Source organism: Dioscorea cayenensis, chromosome 10 (assembly GCF_009730915.1).
Source record: "Dioscorea cayenensis subsp. rotundata cultivar TDr96_F1 chromosome 10, TDr96_F1_v2_PseudoChromosome.rev07_lg8_w22 25.fasta, whole genome shotgun sequence".
NCBI lineage: Eukaryota > Viridiplantae > Streptophyta > Magnoliopsida > Dioscoreales > Dioscoreaceae > Dioscorea > Dioscorea cayenensis.
Genome location: NC_052480.1, coordinates 11,291,367 through 11,310,254, shown reverse-complemented (window position 1 = coordinate 11,310,254; position 18,888 = coordinate 11,291,367). Strand labels below are relative to the sequence as shown.

At 42.6% G+C, this 18,888-nt stretch overlaps 2 non-coding genes across 2 annotated transcripts; one reads left to right on the top strand and one right to left on the bottom strand.

Moving 5' to 3' along the window:
* Window positions 1–8,455: 8,455 nt before the first annotated feature.
* On the top strand, window positions 8,456–8,562 carry LOC120271250. Its single transcript, XR_005539870.1, has one exon. It is a non-coding gene; the product is annotated as a small nucleolar RNA R71 (small nucleolar RNA).
* Window positions 8,563–12,092: 3,530 nt separating this feature from the next.
* On the bottom strand, window positions 12,093–12,199 carry LOC120271318. Its single transcript, XR_005539932.1, has one exon. It is a non-coding gene; the product is annotated as a small nucleolar RNA R71 (small nucleolar RNA).
* Window positions 12,200–18,888: the final 6,689 nt, after the last annotated feature.

Sequence of the window (18,888 nt, the reverse complement as noted above, 5' to 3'; positions counted from 1 at the left end):
GGTTCACAAATCCAAGTACCCACTAGGCGGTGTAGCTCTCTATGGAGCTAATTACAACCAACAATGAAGTCAAATGCAAAAGCAAGAAATCCATAGAAAACCCCCTTGATAGTCATGATGATGGTCTTGTGGAGAAGTCTTGACTCTTCCAAGGGTCTTTGTCCGGCTTAGGATACACCTCGCCGGATCGGTGCCGATGAAAACTCTCCCACTAATCATCTTCCAAACGGAGCGCAATGTCCAAGCTATAAAACCTCTCCAAATCCCTTACCAATACCTCTCAAAACCCTAGCCACAGCCATCTCTCAAGTTAGAGAAAAGATGGAGAAAAGAATGCCGAAATCGGGGCTGAAATCGGCCTTAAATAGGGCTAGAATCGGGAATCCACTCGCCCCTGTGGATTCATCACACGGGCCTATGGAATTTCCGCACGGGCGTGGACAATTTCCACATGCCCGTGTGGATTCTCTGAAAATCACTTTTCTCGGCCGTTGTCAGAATAAAGACCGCTATAGTGAATTGCTACAGTATTCACTATAGTACCCTACTATATTACCGGCCCGAAACACTCCCGAATCCATGTTTTCATCGAGGTAACGTAAACGGGCACACGATTACGTCGTAGATCGCTTTGCTTCTTTAATAAATGGCCACATTGTTTAAGGTCTTCCTATACATGCACAAGCCATAATACTAGAATGTGACTACCTTTGTGCCCCTCCAAATCATTGTGCTAACTTGAATACAAGGAGATTGGCAGACATTCTCGCATCTTGAACCCAACTTATGCCTTCGCGTTTGATTCTTCTCAAGATTTCCTCCAAATAGTGCGTTCACGATCTACATTGGTTTCTTTCTTTAACATTCGGCTTCACAACCCTATATGCATGAAAGTAACATAAATGCACATATATTAGTGCTAAAACCTGATAAAAGTAATGCTCATCATAAGGAAAGAACACTTCGTATTCTTATCACACAAGCACTTATCAAACTCCCCCACACTTAAACTTTTGCTTGTCCTCAAGCAAAAATCAAAACATTAAAGCATAGACGAAGGAAATAATGGAAGTGCTTGGCCTTAGGTTCACCAAAGCATACAAAGAGAGCATTCTACAAGTAAGGGAAATTTCAACACTAAATATGAAAAATCAATGCTCTAGCTAAAAACTTGAATAAAAAATGACAACAAACCCGAAATCATGTAAGTGTGTGCAAACTCACCCAAGTCAACCCAAAGTATACTCCTCAAAGTTCTAAGTATAAGGGACTTATTTATCTACAAAAAGTAACAAAAAGTTAAGAAGATGGTAGTAGCTTCACACATCCTCTAAGGTAGCCTTTTCCAAAGAGGCCGTTAAGGTGCCTTTAATACTTTTGAGGTGGTAGCTCTTTCTACCGGGTGGTAGCTTGCACTCATCCCATGAGATAGCTTTTTCTCTCATTAGGGCATAACTAGTATCCGACTTATGAGAGAAGCTCCATATTTTATAGGTGGTAGCTCTTTCCACCCAACAAGCACAACTAAACAATAAAACTATTTTGTTCTTTATTTTCCTTTTTCCATTTTTTTTAAATTAATAAAAGAAAAAACTATAACTAGTCCCTTTAACATCAAACTTGAGTTTCCAAAAGAGTTTAAAGAGTGAGTAGTGCAACAAGTGTCAATCGGGCAAAAATTCCTACAAATTCAAGCAAGAACTAGAACATGAGAACATTCAGTGTTAAGAATTCTCCTAAACTCAAGAATATAATCATTGCAACTAAGGTGAACCGCCATTGGCTATGTGAGCATGTATATCAATCAAAACTAGTATAAAAGATATGTGCACTATGAAACATCCCCCACACTTAAGTTGTACATTGTCCCCAATGTACACATACAAGCTCACTTATAATGTATATCAATCAAGAATATATGTGGGAGAAGCAATCATAACAATACTCCCCTGACTCCTAGTGTTGCATTTGATGGAGCTAAATCCTTGGGAGTAATGTTCCAATGGGTTGTGAAGCACACACGGCCAAGTGCCGAAGGATCTTGACCGTGTCCATGAGAAGCTCTCAATTCCCATACTGACAAGACCATCTGCACCAATACACGAGGGGGTTCAGTGAAGCTCAATAAAACAAAAAACAACTAAAGTATATAAAAGATAAAGCAATGAATACAACTCGAGACAACAAAATGAAAATAGACTCAGAAGAAAAGTCCTTTTTGAGTATACAAGTCCAAAATAAAATACGTAGTAATAAAGACGATGAAAAATAAAGTCAAGTGTCGTGTCGATGAGTCAGCCGGCTCCTCCGCTATTTTTTTGGGTGGTCGTGATGAGGTACACGGTGGATCAAATGGTCCCGGAGTAGGTGATGGAGATGCCGAGATGATCTGAGGGGTCCCTCGGCCGCGTAACAAATGATGAGGTGACGCCCTCGCTCTAAAATCTCATCGTAGAAATGTCAAAACGTGCCATGAACTCTGTGTAGCCCTAAACTCAGCAACCTCTATCCGTAACATCCCCACCGTATGTGTCGGCGGAGGCTCCGGAACAGGCTGAGAAGCCTCGGCAGTGTCATCATCTCCCTCTGCCACCTCTGGGGCGGAAGTAATCTGAGTGTATACTCCTGACTAGACTATGCGTACCATCCAATCAACCTCAATGTCTCTATGCCCTGTGGGAGCGGTGTATAGTCGCCTTTTATCTCGCCACACTAATCGCGTCCGAGTAAACCATACCGATGACTAACCTCGTGTTGTAGGGGACCAAGAAAATCACTACTAATCTGGCATACTACCCCTGATGTCGTATGACACGTCCGTATATGCGTGTAAACCGCAAGTGCACTCGGTGTCAAGTAATAATCCCACGATGAGTGGGTATCGTATCCATAGAGAGTAGGGAATAAAGACACTTGAGTTGTTTCTTAACTAATGTGGAAGATGAATAGTGATAAGTATGACAAAATATGAAATAACAAAAATAAAAACAACAAGATAGAAGGCACAAGTAAAGGAGAAGGTAAGGAAATCGATAAAGATGGGGTACCCGGATATTGATCTGACTAGGATAATCGTTTCAAGTGCAAGAACCCTCTATTATACTTCCTAATTGATCCAACAATGAGTCATGGAAATCCTTAATTACATGATCCCAAATCTAAAGTCAACCATGCCTAACTCTATACATGTCCCAGAGGAAAGATTGAATAACCTCTCAACCTCGCACTCGCATAGAATTGCAATGAGCTCTAGGGATTATAAGTGATAAACCCTATTCCTATGTATAGACCTAACCCTTTGGTCCAGGTGGAAGATACCTAGCCATAATTAAGCCCTAGGTGCTAAAATTACCTCAACGTTTCACTCCATTGCACTCGCAACTAAGCCCCAGCGGAAGGTCATCCCTTAGCCCATTTACTCTACTATGGCCATAAAGAACTCTTGGAGCGTGGAGGTAGGATAGATCACACCGGATGGGAAAGGGGATGCTCTGCTACCTCTCGACTCACCCTCTCAACCCTCTCCAATCTAGCTTTGTCTAACTCTCATGGTGTGTCACTCACTCACAAGGGTTACCAACAAGAAATCCCAACCCTAGTGTCACTCTAGGGCAGTATTCATACAATCAAACATACAAGATTGGAACTCACAATAAACATCAATTAATTGAAAGTATAATAAAGAGATTCAATGAAACGAATACATCCTAGGGTTCACAAATACCCAAGTACCCACTAGCGGTTTAGCTCTCCATGGAGCTAGATACAATCAATGAAATCAAATGTCAAAACAAATCATCCATAGAAAACCCCCCTCGTTAGTCATGGCGATGGTCTTGTGGAGAGTCCTCTACTCATCGCAAGGGTCTCTTTGTCCGTCCTTGTGTACACCTCGCCGGATCGGTGCCGACGAAAGCTCTCCCACTAACCTTCTTCCAAACGGCGCGCGATGTTGGAGCCGTAGAACCTCTCCAAAGCCCTAGCCAATACCTCTTAAGACCCTAGCCGCCACCCTCTCTCAAGTTGGGGAAAAGATGGAGAAAAGAATGCTGAAATCGGGGCTGAAATCGGCTTTTAAAGGGCTGCAATTGGGAATCCACACGCCCGTGTGAGCGCCCCTGTGGGTATTTTACACGGCCGTGTGGAATTTCCAAATAGTTGTGCTAACTCGAATATGCACAAGTCAGAATGCTTGAATGTGACTGCCCTTGTGCCCCTCCAAATAGTTGTGCTAACTCGAATATGAGGAGGTTGGCACACATTCCCCCATCTCGAACCCAACCTATGTCTTCGCGTTTGAACCTTAGCAAGATTTCCTCCAAATTGGTGCATTACGACCCACATTGGCTTCTTTTCTCTCATAATCGGTCTCACAACCCTACTTGCATGAAAGTAACATAAATACACACATATTAGCATTAAAACACGAGAAAAGTAATGCTCAACACAAGGAAAGAACACTTCGTATTCTTATCGCACAAGCACTTATCATCGTATATGCTCTGCCATGATATGCCCCAGATATATCGGTATGTGTTGTACCATAGAGTACAAATATAATACCTCCTGTCGGCTGAGCATACTAGTACTATCGCCATGCCCGTTCACTGACCTGCTCAGAACGGCGTGAATGTATCTATAGCTTGGATGGGAAAGGCAGGTGGCATTAGAATCCCTGGGCTCATACTACCCCTGTCAACACAATACACTATATATACGCTGCGGAGTCCAACTCCCGGGATAATTTGTGGCAGCTGCTCCTACTCCTCTATCCCTGTATAGGCTGCCTCATATAACTCCATCCAGATCACAAACCGAGTCACGCTCAAGCTATGATACTGTCCGAAGGCTCAAAACTGTATAGCACCGACACTGTTAAAACTGGAGTACGAGCGATCGAACTTGAACGAAGCTAGCACCTCGAGCGTTAGTGTTCGGATGGCAGGATCTCTGATCGACAGTAAACGCCCCATCTGCCAATTGCAAGGATATCCTTAACTTCATCAGCCACGCCCTCTGCTAACTGAATTTCCCTAAGTGTGCTCACGTCAGGGAACTAGGTCTGACCAAATTTGAGCCTCAACAACTGCTCAAACCGCGCCTAATGCTTTCGGGGAATGGTGAATTCCACATGATCCGAGTCATGTGAAGGCTCACGTGGGCGCTTGTTGGCTTGTTTCTTTGAGCGAGGAACCATATCTGCAAAATTGAAGCATATAATTCTTAAAAACCATGGAAAAAAATTAATTTCGCAGAACTCACACGCAGGCGTGAATTTTCGCGATGCCGATGTAGATTCATCGGCCGTGAAAACCGCATGGCCGCTCTCAAAAATTTAAGAATACACCATTTAATTGTTTCTAACTTTGTTCTAAGCATGCACAACCCTTTTTAATTGTAGATATGAAGAAAAAAATTAACCAGTTCATCGATTAAAATCAAGAATTGACAAGAAAAGCAAGAAATAGGGCTTACCGACAAGTTGACCTGAAAAACCTTGATTCGGCCAGAAAACCAAGTGAAAATCCTTCCAAAATGGCAGTACGAGGTCGAGAAAGAGTGTGAGTGTGCTCTCAGACGAATTAGGAGTGTGAAAATAAAGAGTAACGATGAGACTTTAAAAGAAACTTGCGTCTCTTAACGTTCAGTTCATCCGGATGGGCGTGCGGAAATTACCAACGCCCGTGCGTCTCCACAAGAGAGAGCCACAGGGGCAGACGCATGCCCCTGTACACCCTCGGGATAATACTCCTCTGTCTCTGAACGCAACCACACGGGTGTGAGGGAAATACACACGCTTGTGCGCCTGACCCATAGGGGTAGCCGCACGCCCCTGTGGCTTCTCTGTCCAACCGAGAAAATCTTCTAAGTGCTTGCGACGCCCTGCGTAAATTCCGCGACGGCGTGGACATTCACAGGTCCAAGTCACAGGGGCGAATGCACGCCCCTGTGTCTTCTCGGGATGGAGGAAAGCTCTTCTGCAGAGATCCAAATAGGCGTGTAGAAATTACCCACGGCCGTGAGTTTGTCACTGTGTTCGCTTACAGTGGCCGAGTCCACACCCCGCAGTGTGCTCTGGGAAAAAAATTGCTAAGTCTATGCAGTGAAGACGCATCGACCGACATGAAAATTACCCACGTGTGCGGGTGTCATAAGGTCGCTCATAGGGGCGCATCCATGCCCCTCGTGCCTTCTCTCGTACTGAGGTCACATTGCAAATCCACGGGCGTGCGGAATTTCCACACGCCCATGAATTTTCTCTGGATGGCTTAGAAAACTCTGCAGGCTCTGCAGAAAATTTTTGAACATGTATACACACTCACAGCCTGCCCTATTATGCAAGATATACCAGTGAGAAACATGAGAAACTAGCTTACACGACCAAAACTTTGCAAATCCACATGTAAGCACACGATGACATCAAAAATCCACAAGAAAACACATAACAAAAGTATCTAAAAATCAAGACACCAACACTCAGCACTTTATTCATGCAAACACTAAACTAGCAACTAAGAAAACAGTAAACACTTGGGTTGTCTCCTAAGAAGCGCCTGTTTAATGTCACTAAGCTTGATGTACCTTGTCTTACCTCACGGGGGTTCATAGATGAAGATTACCCTCTTACCCATAACTTGAAAGCATGATTAGCAAAGTCTCTTGAAGGTAGAGGAGGAATCATTGGGCTTGGTACCACCTAGTAAAGGTTCATCCAACTTGTTTAGTTCACGCACATCCCCAACAGCCTTGGGCCGTTTTCGGTGGTGTCTCCTCACCCTCTTCATCTTCCGGAGCACCTTCTTTATGATCACCGCGTAGATGGTACTTCTTCCTTTGGATCAAGCATCATTACTTCTTCATTGTCCACCTCTTTGTCGAACAAACCCTCGTACGGGTCCGGATTGAACATTTCCTACATGTATTCATCAACAATCTCATCAGTAGTGTCAAAAAAGTAAAGAGTATCATCAAAGTCAAGAGAATGTTGCATGGCTTCGGCGAGGCGGTATGTGAGCTTATCATCTCCAACCTTCAGTGTTAACTACCCGCCGTCTATGTCGATTAATGCCTTTGAAGTGCGTAAGAATGGCCTCCCAAGTATCAAAGATACATCTGCATCCTCATCGACATCCAACACAACAAAGTCTATAGGAAAAATGCACTTGTCCACCTTGACAAGCATGTCTTCAATGATGCCCCTCGGATATCTCACCATCTGGTCCGTCAGTTGCAATATCATTCGAGTGGGCCTAGGCTCTCCCAAGCCTAGCTTCAGAAAGAAAGAATATGGCATGACATTGATACTCGCCCCTGAGTTCGCCAATGCCATTTCTTCACCAAAATCACCAAAATTACCAAGAAGCATCTAAGATCACTGAGTCACTCTCCTCCAACTTTCTCTTGTTAGTCAACAAGTCCTTCAAGAATTTTGCATACTTAAGCATTTGGGACAATGCCTTAACAAAGGGAATATTGATGTGGAGTTGCTTGAACAAACTCAGGAACTTCTTATACTATTCATCCCCTTGGTCATTCTTCAACCAAGAGGGATAAGGGATTCTTGGCTTGAAAGGTGGGGGTGCCATCTCCTTCTCTTTGCTTGCTCCCTCCTCAACCTCTATGACCTCGGGTGCGTCTACATTGGGCTTCTCACTCGGAAGCCTACCGTCAACCTCACGACCACTTCTCAAAGTGATCGCCTTCATATGGTCTCTAGAATTGGTCTTGGTATTAGTCGGCAAGCTTCCTTGTGGTCTCTCCAATAGAGACTTCGCAATTTGCCCCACTTGATTCTCAAGATTGTGCAAAGAAGCGGTGTGGTTACGAAGTGTAGCCTCAACTGATTGAAACCTTGTATCCGACAAATGCACAAATCTAGTCAAGGCCTTCTCTAAATCGGTCATTCAGATCTCCAAGCCTGAAACTCGGTTCTCCATGTTTGGGGCTTGTTGTTGTTGGAAACCCGGTGGTGCCATGGCGTTTTGTGGTCCTTGGTTGCTCCACGAGAAATTGGGATAACTCTTCCTACCCGGATTGTAGGTGTTGCTCTATGGATTCCCTTGGTTCCTCATTGCATTACCCATAAAGTCGATTTTCTCCATCAAAGATGCATCACCAATAGAGATCAGGCAATCGTAGGGAGCATGTCCTCCACCACACCCGGTGCAAGTAGTTATGGCCGCCACTCTATTAGAAGTTAGAAGGTCTAACTTCTTACTCAATGATTCCACTTGAGCCGCCAATGAAGTTACTGCATCTATTTCATAGAGCTCGTCCACCTTTTTTCCTTTTTCCGCATTCCATCGATAATCTGCTCATGGCCATGTCTTCCACTAACTGTTAGGTTTCTTCCGAGGTTTTACTCCCCATTGTACCTCCTATGGAGGCATCTAGCAATTGCCTTGTACTCGGATTCAACCCATTGTAGAAAGTTTGAATAATCATCCATTTGGGAAATCCGTGTTGTGGGCACCTCCGCAAAAGATCCTTGAAGCACTCCCATGTCTCAAACAATGATTCCAACTCCATCTGTTCAAACGATGATATCTCATTACGAAGCTTGGCCGGCTTCCCCGGAGGAAGGTATCTAGCAAGAAAAGCTTTGACCATCTCATTCCAAGTCGTGACGGAGACCTTGGGCAAAGAATGAAGCCACTGCTTGGCTCTTCCCTTAAGAGAGAATGGGAAAGCCCTCAATCTGATAGCATCATCTGATACACCTTTAATCTTCAGCATATCACAAACTTCCAAGAAGTTCTCTATGTGGTTGTTTGGATCCTCATCGGCCAAACCATTAAACTGTGCTGGCTGTTGAATCATTTGGATGAATGCCGGCATTAGCTCGAAGTTCAGAGCTATAATCGGGGATCGCACAATACTCGATTGTGTGCCCAAAACTGAGGGTCTAGCATAATCAGAAAGTGTCCTCTATTGCTCGTTATGTTCTTGCACAGGTTTTTTTTCCTTCTTCTGAGTGTATGTTCAAGTTCAAGATCTCCTTCAATCAATATCGAAGGGTTCCCTCGGATCATAACCTAGAGCTGCACCAAAAGAAAGAAAACAAATCCGAATGATAATAGAAAAAGAAGATGTGAAATAGAATGAATGAATGAATCGCTAAGAAAACAAAGTGCAAAGTATCTCTAAACGTCAACTCCCCGGCAACGACGCCAAAAACTTGACAACGCCCCTTGCGTATGTCCCACAAGTGCACGGGTTTGTCGAGTAATAAAATTCCAAGTCAGTGGGTATCGTATCCATAGGGAGTAGGGAAAAAAAATACTTAAATTGTTTCCTAACTAAGTAAAGATGAATAGTGATTTCATTGACAAGATGTAACAGAAACAAAAGTAAATAAAAGACAAGAAAGAGAACCACAAGTAAAGGAGAGGTAAGGCAATCGATATGAATGTGGTACTCGGATACTGTTCTGCCTAGGACAATCGTTTCAAGTGCAAAACCCTCTATTATGCTTCCTAACTAACGCAATAATGAGTCATGGAGATCCTTTAATACATGGTCCCAAATCTAAGGTCAACCATGCCTAACTCTATTGATAAGTGCTTGTGTGATATGAATGTGAAACATTCTTTCCTTATGTTGAGCATTACTTTTCTCGGGTTTTTACACTAATATGTGTGTTTTTATGTTACTTTCGTGCAGGTAGGGTTGGGAGGCCGAGTATGAAGGAAAGAAACCAATGTGGATCATAATGCACCGATTTTTGAGAAATCTTGCTAAGGTTCAAACGACAAGACATAGGTCGGGTGTGAGATGCTAGAGTGTGTGCCAACCTCCTCATATTTGAGTTAGCACAACCATTTGGAGGGGCTCAAGGGCAGTCACACTCAAGCATTCCGACTTATGCACATAGAACAAGATCTCCACCAACTTGTCCGTCATTAAAGAAGCAAAGCGATCCACGACGTGAACGTGTGCCCGTTTGCGTCACCTCGATGAAAGTATGGACTCGGGAAGTATTTTAGGCGGTGCATCGTAGCGTAGAACTCGTAGCAAAAGTACTAAAGCAGCACTGTTCATAGCCGGTCGAAAATCACAATTCCAGAGAATCCACACGGGCGTGTGGAAATCACCCACGCCCGTGTGGAAATTCCATATGGGCGTGTGAAAAATCCACAGGGCCGTGTGGATGCCCGATTCCAGCCCTATTTAAAGCCGATTTCAGCTCCGATTTCAGTATTCTTTTCTCCATCTTTTCCCCAACTTGAGAGAGGGTTTCCGTAAGGGTTTTGAGAGGTATTGGCTAGGGTTTTAGAGAGTTTCTACGGCTCCGACATCGTCATTCCTTTGGAAGAAGGTTGGTAAGGGAGCTTTCGTCAAGGCGTATCCTATACCGGATAAGGGAATCCTTGGACGACGAGCAGAGAACATTCCACAAGACCATCGACATGACTATCGAGGGGGTTTCTCTATGGATTCAATGCTTTTACATTCTATTTCTTTGGTTGTACTTAGCTCCATGGAGAGCTAAACCCCTAGTGGGTACTTGGGTATTTGTGAACCCTAGGATGTATTTGTTTCATTGAATCTATTTATTATGCTTTCAATTAATTGATGTTTGTTGTGAGTTCCAACCTTGAATGCTTGATTGTATGAACATTTCCTCTAGAGTGACACTAGGGTTGAGAGTTCTTGTTGGTAACCTTGTGAGTGAGTGACACACCACGAGCGTTAGACAAAGCTAGGTTGGAGAGGATTGAGAGGGTGAGTCGGGAGGTACAGGAGCTTCCCCTCTCCCCTCCTGCGTGATAGATTCTACCTCTGTTCCTCGAGTTCTTTGTGGCCATAATAGAGTGAATGGTCTAAGGGATGACCCTCCGCTGGGGCTTAGTTGAGCATGCAACGGAGTGAAACGTTGAGGTGATCTTAGTATCTAGGGCTTAATTGTGGTTAGGGACCTTCCACCTGGACCAAAGGGTTAGGTCTATAATTAGGAAGAGATTTATCACTTGGAATCCCTAGAGCTCATTGCAACTCTATTCGAGTGTGAGTTTGAGAGGTTATCTAATCTCTCCGCCGGGACATGTATAGAGTTAGGCATAATTGACCTTAGATTTGGGACGATGTATTTAAGGATTTCCACGACTCACCATTGCATTGATTAGGAAGCATAATAGAGGGTTCTTGCACTTGAAACAATTATCCTAGGCGGAGCATTATCCGAGTACCCCATCTTTATCGATTGCCTTACCTCCTCCTTTACTCGTGCTCTCTTACTTGTTGTTTTTACTTTTGAGAATTGAATCATTGTCACACTTATCACAACTAATTTTTCACATACCTAAGAAGCGGATTAAGTGTTTTTATTACCTACTCGTGGATTCGATGCCCGCTCATCCGGGATTATTACTTCAACAAACCCGTGCACTTGCGGGATATACGCAAGGGGAACTTGTCAAGTTTTTGGCGCCGTTACCATGGAGTAGGCGTTTAGAGATACTTTGCACTTTGTTTTCTTAGCTATTTCATCATACATTCTATTTCATATCTTCTTATTCTATTATCGTTCTGATTTTTTTTTCTTTCATTTTGGGTGCAGCTCCAGGTTATGACCCGAGGGAATCCCTCAATATTGATTGAGGGAGATCCTTAGCTTAAACGTACACTTAGAAGAAAAGGGAAAGAGCCTGTACAAGAACTGTCTAATTTAGCTGATTTGGAAGTGTAAGAATCTGAAAACATGGCATAACAGAATGAGCAATAGTGAACATTATCCGATTATGCCAGACCTTCAGTGTTGGGGACACAGTCAAGTATTTTGCGTCCCCCGATTACAACTCAGAACTTTAAACTAAAGCCGGTATTCATCCACATGTTGTAGCAATCCGCACAATTCAATGGTTTGGCAGATGAAGATCCAAATAGTCATATAGAGAGCTTTCTTGAGGTGTGTGATATGCTGAAGATAAACGGGGTGACGGATGATGCAATCAAGTTGCGAGCCTTCTCATTTTCCCTAAAGGGAAGAGCTAAGCAATGGCTACACTCATTACCTAGAGCGTCAAATTACCATGTGGGAGGAGATGGTAGAAGCTTTTCTGGCCCGTTATTTCCCCCCCGGAAAATCAGCAAAGTTTAGGAATGAGATCTCATCCTTTGTTCAGTTGGAATTGGAGTCTCTATTCGAGACATGGGAAAGGTTCAAGGAGCTACTGAGAAAGTGCCCGCAACACGGATTCCCGGAGTGGATGATTGTTCAGACCCTTTTATAATGGTTTGAACCCGAGTAAAAGGCAACTCTTGGATGCGATAGCAGGAGGTACCTTAGGTAGCAAGACCCCCAATGAGGCCCGTCAGTTAATTGAAGAAATGGTGTTAAACAGCTACCAATGGAATACTAGGGAAGAAGAAAAAAATGGCCGGTCTCCATGAAATAGATGCGGTAACTTCATTGTCGGCTCAAGTGGAAAATTTGAGTAAGAAGTTAGATCTTCTAACTTCAAATAGAGTGGCGACCGTGACTAATTGCACCGGGTGTGGTGGAGGACATGCTCCATCCGATTGCCCGATCTCTATCGGTGATGTTTCTTCGGTGGAAAAACATTGATTTTGTAGGTAATGGCATGAGACCTCAAAAAACCCATATAGCAATACCTACAATCCGGGTTGGAAGAATTATCCCAATTTCTCATGGAGTAATCAGGGTCCACAAAAGGCTATGGGGTCCACCGAGTTTCCAACAACAACAACAAGCCCCTCAGGTGGAAAACAGAGTCTCAGGTTTGGAAACCCGAATGAATGACTTAGAGAAACACTTGACTAGATTTGTGCAATCTGCAAATACGAGGTTTGAATCAGTCGAGGCTGCACTTCGCAACCACACCGCCTCTTTGTATAACCTTGAAAATCAGGTGGGGCAAATTGCAAAGTCTCTCTCTGAAAGGCCACATGGAAGCTTGCCGAGCAAAACAGAGACCAACCCTAGAGAGCACGTGAAGGCGATCACTTTGAGAAGTGGTCGTGAGGTTGAAGGTAGGCTTCTGAGTGAGGAGCCAAAAGAACACGCATCCAAGGTTATAGAGGTAGAAGAGGGAACAAGCAAAGAAAAAGAGGTAGCACCCCCACCTTTCAAGCCAAGAATCCCTTATCCCTCTAGATTGAAAAATGACCAAGGGGATGAACAGTACAAGAAGTTCCTCTCGACTCACCCTCTCAACCCTCTCCAACCTAGCTTTGTCTAACGCTCATGGTGTGTCACTCACTCACAAGGTTACCAACAAGAACTCTCAACCCTAGTGTCACTCTAGGGGAAATATTCAAACAATCAAGCATTCAAAGTTGGAACTCACAATAAACATCAATTTATTGAAAGCAAAATAAAGAGATTCAAAGAAACAAATACATCCTAGGGTTCACAAATACCCAAGTACCCACTAGGGGTTTAGCTCTCCATGGAGCTAAGTACAATCAAAGAAATAGAATGTAAACGCAATGAATCCATAAAGAAACCCCCTCGATGGTCGTGTCGATGGTCATATGGAGAGTCCTCTACCCGTCGTCCAACGATTCCCTAGTCCGGTACAGGATACACCTCGATGGAAGCTCCCCTACCAACCTTCTTCCTAAAGAATGACGATGTCAAAGCCGTAGAACCTCTCCAAAACCCTAGCCAATACCCCTCAAAGCCCTAGCTGAAGCCATCTCTCAAGTTATGGAAAAGATGGCGAAGAGAATACTAAAATCGGGGCTGATTCGGCTTTAAATAGTGCTAGAATCAGGCGACTACACGGGCTTGGATGCTTCACGCGCCCGTGCGAAATTTCCACACGGGCGTGGATAATTTCCACATGCCCATGTGGATTCTCTGAACTCTTGTTTTCTCGGCCGACTATGCCCTCTCAACCCTCTCCAACCTAGCTTTGTCTAACGCTCATGGTGTGTCACTCACTCACAAGGTTACCAACAAGAACTCTCAACCCTAGTGTCACTCTAGGGGAAATATTCAAACAATCAAGCATTCAAAGTTGGAACTCACAATAAACATCAATTTATTGAAAGCATAATAAAGAGATTCAAAGAAACAAATACATCCTAGGGTTCACAAATACCCAAGTACCCACTAGGGGTTTAGCTCTCCATGGAGCTAAGTACAATCAAAGAAATAGAATGTAAACACAATGAATCCATAAAGAAACCCCCTCGATGGTCGTGTCGATGGTCATATGGAGAGTCCTCTACCCGTCGTCCAAGCGATTCCCTAGTCCGGTACAGGATACACCTCGATGGAAGCTCCCCTACCAACCTTCTTCCTAAAGAATGACGATGTCAAAGCCGTAGAACCTCTCCAAAACCCTAGCCAATACCCCTCAAAACCCTAGCTGAAGCCATCTCTCAAGTTATGGAAAAGATGGAGAAGAGAATACTAAAATCGGGGCTGATTCGGCTTTAAATAGTGCTAGAATCAGGCGACTACACGGGCTTGGATGCTTCACGCGCCCGTGCGAAATTTCCACACGGGCGTGGATAATTTCCACATGCCCGTGTGGATTCTCTGAACTCTTGTTTTCTCGGCCGACTATGAACATTGCTTCTACAGTACTTACTACCGTGTTGCTACAGTACTCTGCTATAGTATCCTGCCTGAATAGCTTCCCGAATCCATACTTTCATCTGACTAACGCAAATGGGCACACGTTCACGTCGTGGATCACTTGCTTCTTTAATGATAGCCAAGTTGGTGGAGCTCTTGTACTATGTGTATAAGTCGGAATGCTCGAGTGTGACTGTCTTTGTGCCCCTCCAATTGGATGTGCCAAGTTTGAATACGAGGAGGTTGGCACACACTCTAGCATCTCCATCCGACCTATGTCTTCGCGTTTGAACCTTAGCAAGATTTCCTCCAAAATCGGTCCATTGTGATCCACATTGGCTTCTTTCCTTCATACTAGGCCTCACAACCCTACCTGCATAGAAGTAACATAAAAACACACTTATTAGTGTAAAAACCCGAGAAAAGTAATGCTCAACATAAGGAATGAACGCTTCGCATTCATATCGCACAAGCACTTATCACTCTCTTACTTGTTGTTTTTACTTTTGAGAATTGAATCATTGTCACACTTATCACTAATAATTTTTCACATAGCTAAAAAGCGGATTAAGTGTTTTTATTCCCTACTCCCTATGGATTTGATACCCGCTCATCCGGGATTATTACTTCGATAAACCCTTGCACTTGCGAGATATACGCAAGGGGAACTTGTGAGCCATGCCTAATGCAATAATGAGTCGTGGAGATCCTTTAATACATGGTCCCAAATCTAAGGTCAACCATGCCTAACTCTATACATGTCCCAGAGAAGAAATCAAACAATCTCAGCACCTCGCACTCGTATAGAATCGCAATGAGTTCTAGGCATTCCAAGTGATAAACCCTCTTCCTAGATATAGACCTAACCCTTTGGTCCAGGTGGAAGGTCGCTAGCCACAATTAAGCTCTAGGTGCTAAAATCACTTCAACGCTTCACTCCATTGCCTCTACAACTAAGCCCCAATGGAAAGGTCATCCTTTAGCCCGTTCACTCTACTATGACCGCAAAGAACTCAAGAAAATGAAGGTAGGATAAATCACACCCAGAGAGGAAAGGGGATGCTCCTCTACCTCTCGACTCACCCTCTCAACTATCTCCAATCTAGCTTTGTCTAACTCTCATGGTGTGCCACTCACTCACAAGGGTTACCAATAATCACTCTAAACCCTAGTGTCACTCTAAGGGAGTATTCATTCAATCAAGCAATCAAGATTGGAACTCAATTAAAACATCAATTAATGAAAGTATAATAAAAAGGTTTAATGAAATGAATACATCTTAGGTTTCACAAATACAAGTACCCACTAGGGGGTTTAGCTCTCCATGGAGCTAATTACAATCAACAATGAAAATCGAATGCAAAAGAAAGTAATCCATAGAAAGCTCCCTCTATACTCGTGACTATGGTCTTATGGAGAAGCCTTTGACTCTTCCAAGGGTTCCTTTGTCCGAGCCTAGGATACACCTCGCCGGATCAGTGTCGACAAAAGCTCTCCCACTAACCTTCTTCCAAACATAGTGCAATATCCCAAGCTGTAGAACCTCTCTAAATCCCTTGCCAATACCACTCAAAACCCTAGCCGCAACCCTCTCTCAAGTTAGAGAAAAGATGGAGAATAAAATGCTGAAATCGGTGCTGAAATCGGCCTTAAATAGGGCTGGAATCGGGAATGCACACGCCCCTGTGGATTCACCACACGGGCCTGTGGAATTTCCGCACGGGCATGGATAATTTCCACATGCCCTTCTAGATTCTTTGGAAATCACTTTTCTCGGCCGACTATTAATAGTACTTGCTACAGTGAGTTGCTGCATTATTTCGCTGTAGTACCCTACTACAGTACAGGTCAGAAACACTCCCGAATCCATGTTTTCATCCAGGTAACATAAACTGGCACATGTTTACGTCGTAGATCCCTTTGCTTCTTTAATAAACAGCCACATTGGTGAAGATCTTGCTATACATGCACAAGTCAGAATACTAGAATGTGACTGCCTTTATGCCCCTCCAAATCATTGTGCTAACTTGAATACAATGAGGTTGGCACACATTCGCATCTTGAACCCAACTTATGTCTTCACGTTTGATTCTTCTCAAGATTTTCTCCAAATAGTATATTCAAGATCTACATTGGCTTCTTTCTTTAACATTCAGCTTCACAACCCTATATGCATGAAAGTAACATAAATGCACACATATTAGCGCTAAAACCTGATAAAAGTAATGCTCATCATAAGGAAAGAACACTTCGCATTCTTATCACATAATCACTTATCATATTTAATTTTTTTAATGAAATATTGATAAGTTACAGCAAGGGCATGCACTGCAGTGGAGTTAATAGCTCAACAAACTTATGCCCTCACATTGCGTGTGCTGAGATTTTGAACCCTCTAATTGTCATAGATATGAACAACCTACACAGAAAGACGTTACCAGTAGACCAAGAGGTCATTGAAGTATTTACATGCAACTTAATCTTTTGTTTTTTTAATAATACATACAAATCACTCACCTCGTCTATCTTAACTAGTTGGGAGAGGTTGTTGATCTCTTAATCTTAATCTTACACTTGCAATTTAGCAAGGCATGATAAGTGCTTGAAAGTGCATATTTTCCATATTATTTATGCTACATTTAGCACAAGAATTGACATGTTTAACACCAAACTAGTACATAATTTTATTCTTTCATTCACCACAAACTTGTAGTCTATTTTTAGGGCTAAAGAAGCGAATATAGGGGCATTTTTAAGCAAAATAGACTAACTTGCTAAATCAGAGCATCACCACAGCTCACAATGACCGTGGTGACATCTCACCACAATTGTTGTCCACTCTTATCATAGCCGTTACCAAGCCGTGGCAGTGTGGAATCATAGAGAATAACACAGAAGTCACAACAGTCTCACCATCGCCGTTGTGAACCAACACAACCATGATCTATCCACGCAACGGCCAAAGAAGACCGTACCAATCACCACATGCATCACAACGCTCGTGGTGAGCCCATGACGAACCCGATATTATAAATACCCTAGGGTTTATTTTTTATCAAAAGGAGGTTCTTTTGTAGAATTTGGTAGAGCAACCAAAGTTCTAGAGATCTAAGTGGCTAGAGACAAATTTCATCATGATTTTAGCATATTCTGGTGAGTTTTCCAAGGGAGATTCAACATGTATCAATAGTTGAGGGCACACGAAGAGATTTGACGTTGTCTTGACGATCTTGGGATTCTTTCAACCTTAACTATCAGAGATTTATTGGAGGGAGTTACTTTAGGAGTTCTTAATTCTTTATTCTTTGTTCATGTGGATTGATCTTTATTTATATCTTTATTCTTGATCCATAGGAAACCCAATTCAAGGGGAATTGTATGTCTAGGTACTTTGATTATTGGTGGTGAACTTTGACAATTCAATAAATCTTTCTAGTCTTTTGTGATTCATTACATGTTTATTTAATGATTATCTTGCTGATCTCATGAGAAAGTTATGCCCCTGCATTAGAACACACATGTTTTGTTAGATTTATATATGCTTGTTCTAAGCGATTAGGCATAATTAGATTTTTGGATTAGGGTTTGATTGTCCCTTAGGCTGAGGTTAATTTAGCCTTTCAAGAGGAATTCTCGTTTTTAAGATGAACCTAGAAGGTTGGGATAGGAAGAGATTCCATCTTAAGATCCTAGTGGTTCAGACCTGATTACCAAGAGATTGGGACTAGTAGGCCTCTAAATTCCCCAGGTCCAACACTAGAACACGATCGCCATAACTTAATGCATATATATCATAAGTAATAGTTAAGGAAACTCTCATACGATTACCCAACTCCTTCCAATGATGTTTAATGATCCTCAATCGTATTGTTTTAATAAATTTGTAGAATTAAACTTATAAGCAGCGTAAATTTTTAGGCCATTGATTAAGTGAAAAGGAAGTAATAAGAGCCTCTTGCAATTCCCAGACGAATACTACCCTCGTGCTCACCCACGAGGTATTGCTTGAAGACCCATGCACTTGCGGTATTCACAGTCTTAACTTTATTTACATATTTTTACACCCCGCACCCAAAGAATTTGTCAAGGCTTGTCTAACTTATAAAAAAAAAAGGGTTCATTTAAATGCAACTATACAATCATTTTGATTTATTTAAAAAATTTTAGTGACATAGATTGAGGGACGTAAATTAAAATATTGATACTTATGAAAGCTTTAGAGATGTGTACGTACAATTGTAGATTTATAGGAATATAGTGTTTTTATTAGTTTTGTATTTTATTTTATTTTATATATATATTTTTTTCATGTTACATCAAAATGTTCATTTTAGTCT